Below are 4,552 nucleotides of genomic sequence, written 5' to 3'. Positions count from 1 at the left end.
GGAAGTCCCGGCAGATGTCATCGGCGTTGGCGCCCACCTCGTCCCCGCCGCCGCCGCCGCCGCCGCTGCCGTTGGTGTAGCCGTCCCGGTCCGGCATCTTGGGGGCGGCTCCGGGTGCTGCGGGGAGAAGGACGGGGTGAGGGAGGCGCCGGGGTGGCTCCGGGACTGGGGAGAATCACCTGCCCCAGGGTACCGGCGCCGCCGCGGGGCCGGCGCAGAAGCAGCACGGCCCGGGAGCTCCCCCACGGGCCCCGGTGCCCTCCCGTGCCCCTAGAGCTGTCCCGGGTGTCCCAACAGCCCCCGCCCGCTTCCAGCGCCACCGCCAACCCGGAGGGACCCCGGACCGCCCCTTTCTGCCGCTCCTCGCGGTTACCGGTGCCGCCAGCGCCCCCCGAGTGCCGCCAGGACCCGTGGTGAGAGGCCCCGCCCGTGACAGCCCCGCGGGGCGCACCGGCACGGCCGGACCGGACCAGCGGAGCGCGACCTCCCCCCGGGCCCACACTCACCGCCCGCGGCCTCCCCGCGGTGCCCGCGGTGCCGGAACGCGCGGCCGGTGCCGGCGGCGGGCGGGACCCGCTCGGCGCCGCTTCCGGGGCGGCCCGGAAGAACCCTCGCGGTGGCGCGCCGGAACTGCGTCACCGCTACCTCGTTCAGGAGCGCCCGCGCCCCGCCGGGTTCGCGTGGGGATTCTCCGGTCCCGGTGTCGCCTTGTTATAAATTGCGACCACAAATGATAAAAGTACCAATTAAAATTTATTTATTGCTGAGAAATAGCAAGCGGAATATGAGCAAATGCAGCGCTGGGCGACAGGGGGGTCACCGCCCCTCCAACTGCCGCGCAAAGCATTGAAATAAGTCCCTTTTTATGGTTTCTTGGTTCCGTTTTCTTGATGTGGTGGTAGTACTCTTGCGCATGCTTGGGCTGTTACTAAGGGGTCTTTTCTGCCTTCTGGTGGTCGTTGAGGCTGAAGTAAGACGTCTTCCTCGGGTGTTCTCTGTTTCCCCTTTTGTTCTTGATAGCAATGGTCCCCTTATATGGATTGTCCTTGGAACTCTAAGAACATTTGGCAATCTTGTCTCTTACAGAACTAGTACATAGTCCCTTGAGGTTTAATTAGTCTAGTATTTTTAGCAATAGATACATCCTGTTTGATAAACTACATCTCCCACCTTAATTTATTACAATCCCCTCTTTTTCTTTTCATACTTGAAATTTGTTTATCAAACTCCACTACCTGAAACACATCACAATTACAATACTCATTATTAAGGCGATTCATTGGTACGTAATCATCATCATCAGGGTTACTTGTTGGCACAGCATTATACTTGAAAGCAAGCATGTATAACTTTGCAGTCTCAAAGCGTTCTTTCAAGGACCTTTTGATTTTCTCATTTAATTAAACGTCATTTGAATGGTTCATGTGGGTTCTGTGCATATGTCGGGATTACGGATGTTAGGGCTAAAATAGTCTAATAAACTTCTCTTCCACACTTCACAACTTTAGGCTAGAGGGGTATTCTTAGGTACAGAGGGTACCCTTCCCATGGGAGTCGAAGGCTTGCTGCCCTTCGCTTCCATCTTCTGGAATATCCACAATCACACACACATTCGCTCCCCTTATTCCTGGCCCAGTCCTTCGGGGAGATGGGAACCGCAGTACTAAAGGGTCCGCACTCGCTTGGCTCAGTATATCGAGCCTCTCATTCGTTATATTCCAGGAAAACCAACCCCACCCGGATGGAAATCCCCATGAAAAGCGCGGTATACTTACGAATCCATCGTCTTCGTCCGGACTCCTGTGCACAGAATATTATGGGGTTTAACCGGTTCTGTCCTTGCTCAATATTCCGGAATTTGGGTTCGTCGGTAAGGCTGCAGTAAGCCATCGGTCTCAAACGGGGCCGCGAACAAGCGCGGGGCGCCTCCCCGAAGAGCCGCAGTCACCGTGCCTTATCCGAGTCATGGCACCAAATTGTTATAAACTGCAACCACAAATGATAAAAGTACCAATTAAAATTTATTTATTGCTGAGAAATAGCAAGCGGAATATGAGCAAATGCAGCGCTGGGCGACAGGGGGGTCACCGCCCCTCCAACTGCCGCACAACGCATTGAAATAAGTCCCTTTTTATGGTTTCTTGGTTCCATTTTCTTGACGTAGTGGTAGTACTCTTGCGCATGCTTGGGCTGTTACTAAGGGGTCTTTTCTGCCTTCTGGTGGTCGTGAGGCTGAAGTAAGAAGTCTTCCTCGGGTGTTCTCTGTTTCCCCTTTTGTTCTCGATAGCAATGGTCCCCTTATATGGATTGTCCTTGGAACTCTAAGAACATCTGGCAATCTTGTCTCTTACATAACTAGTACATAGTCCCTTGAGGTTTAATTAGTCTAGTATTTTTAGCAATAGATACATCCTGGTTGATAAACTACATCTCCCACCTTAATTTATTACAACCTCCCGGTCCCGTCACACCTCCCAGTGCCCGCGTCACCCCCGGTCCCGCCACACCCCTCCCGATCTCGGTGTCACCTCCCGTTCCTGGTGTCGCCCCCCCTGAAGCCCAGCCCAGCTGTGACCTCCCGGTCCCATCACACCGCTCGGGATCCCGGTCCCACTGTCACCTCCCGGTCCCGTCACACCGCCCAGGATCCCGGTCCCAGTGTCACCCCCCACCCTGCTCCGGCTGCCCCGGTCCCAGCTTTCGCACCACCCGCCAGTACCGGTACTGGAGGAGCCCCCGGTCGCACCTGCCCCGTTCCCGGAGCATCCCCGGTGCCGATCGCCGGCCCCGTTATGAGAGGAATCCCGGGTTCTGCCCCCCTCTTGTTGCCAGAGGAGCCCCTTCCTGCCGCCCCGGTGCCCCCATTACCGAGGGCTCCCCGGCCCCAGGAGCCGCCACACGTTGTTCTAATAACCAGCTTTTATTCACAGCACAGCGGCCGTTACAGAGCAGACAGACGGGGCCCGGCCCAGCGGGACCCCCGCGGCCCGGGGGTCATCGGTGTGTCCTCAGGGTGTCACCGGGGTGACACCGGGATGGCCCCAGGCCGCGGCCCCGGCGGGGGAGATCATTTGGACCTCTGCCTCATCTTCCTCCTCTTGCGCTTCAGCCTGGGGACAGAAGGGACAGGGTGGCGGCGTCACCCCCGGGACCCCCCAGACTCCGCTCTGGGGCCCCCCCGAGCCCCCCGGCCCCGGGGGTCCCCCCAGGGGTTCCCACGTACCTGCGCATTCGCTTCTTGCGCCACTGCGGGAGAGAAGGAGAGGCCATTAGAGCCGGTACGGGGGTGCCGGATCCCAGTGCCCCCAGTGCCCCCAGTGCCACGCTCGGCTGGATCCCAGTGCCCCATTCCCCCACCCTCCCAGTGTCCCCAATCCGACACTGTCCCACTACTCCCAGTCCCACACCGTCCCAGTGAGCCCCAAGCGGGTCTGAGCCCCCTTCCTCACCTGAGGCACTCGGACCCCTCTCCTGCATCACAGGTTCCCCCACCCTGTTCCCAGCGAAGACATTCCCGAGGGACCCCAACTTCCACCGCCCCCAGGGACACCCCAGCAGGACCCTCCAACCCCGGGAACCCCCACCGAGACCCTCGTCCCCTGCACCCTGAGGTGCGATCACCCCTCTCCCCCTGCCTCAGGGGTGTCCAGGCCGCAGGGACCCCCCCTCCCCCTATCCAGGCTCCGCCATTGCTGAGGCGCCATCGGCTCCCCCCCGGTCTCTCACCTTGGCCCTCATGGCGGGGCGGCGGCGGCTCCGCGCTCAGTCCGGGCGGGCGGGGCGGCGGATGGAGGCGGATAGAGCCGGATGGAGGCGGCGGCCGGGGAAGGCCCCAAAATGGTGGCAGCGGCGGAGAGGGGCGTGCGCCGCCCGGCCGGGGGTATTTATAGAGGCGTTAAGCCACGCCCACGGCGGCGAGGAGCACGGGAGTTGTAGTCCCGTGCCCCGAAGCATGGCGGGAGTTGTAGTCCGGCCGCGGGCCGCCATTTTGCGCTGCCCCCGTTTGGGGGGTCCCCTAAGGTGTCCCCACCCTTCCCCCCCCAAAGACCCCTCCGCGCTGTCAACAGTCACATTTATTTGGAATATGAGCATCGGCCACAGTTTTTCTGGGAGTTTCCACTTGTCCAGGGTTTGAATGGGATTGTTGTTGCATCACAAAGGCCATCCATGGGCTTTCCTTCAAAAATATAAAATATTTATACTCCTATCTCCAGGCAAAACATTGGTTAAAAAGGCTAAAATCAGGGGGGGTTCCCCTCAAAATGAGAGATTTTTCCCCTCAAAATCAGGATCTTTTCCCTCAAATTCACAGTTCAGATGTCAGAGATGCCCAGGATCCCACAACCACCGCACACCCACCCCAGAGCTGAAAGAACTGGAGACCAAAGAGCACAGAGAGATGGAAAAAATTCAGAATAAAATCCAATATCGCATCGTTTATTCTCTTTTATTGACTTTGGTAATATTTGCACATGTGTAGTTTGGGGTGGAAAACTCGGATCTTGACGAAGGAAGCACAGCGGCCTGCGGAGACGCCCGGGAATGTTCTTAA

The 4,552-nt window shown here is 58.7% G+C and overlaps 1 long non-coding RNA gene across 1 annotated transcript; it reads right to left on the bottom strand.

Annotated features, from left to right (window-relative positions):
• Positions 1-2,904: 2,904 nt before the first annotated feature.
• On the bottom strand, positions 2,905-3,841 carry LOC114072372. The gene is made up of 2 exons (XR_003574163.1): positions 3,727-3,841; positions 2,905-3,246 (listed from the first exon to the last, which is right to left on the bottom strand). It is a non-coding gene; the product is annotated as an uncharacterized LOC114072372 (long non-coding RNA).
• Positions 3,842-4,552: the final 711 nt, after the last annotated feature.

The sequence above is a fragment of the Empidonax traillii genome, unplaced genomic scaffold, assembly GCF_003031625.1.
Source record: "Empidonax traillii isolate 1590-97213 ecotype Southwest subspecies unplaced genomic scaffold, ASM303162v1 scaffold3084:size15677, whole genome shotgun sequence".
Lineage (NCBI taxonomy): Eukaryota > Metazoa > Chordata > Aves > Passeriformes > Tyrannidae > Empidonax > Empidonax traillii.
Note: the sequence above shows the minus strand (reverse complement) of the source record. Positions and strands in the feature narration are given on the sequence as shown.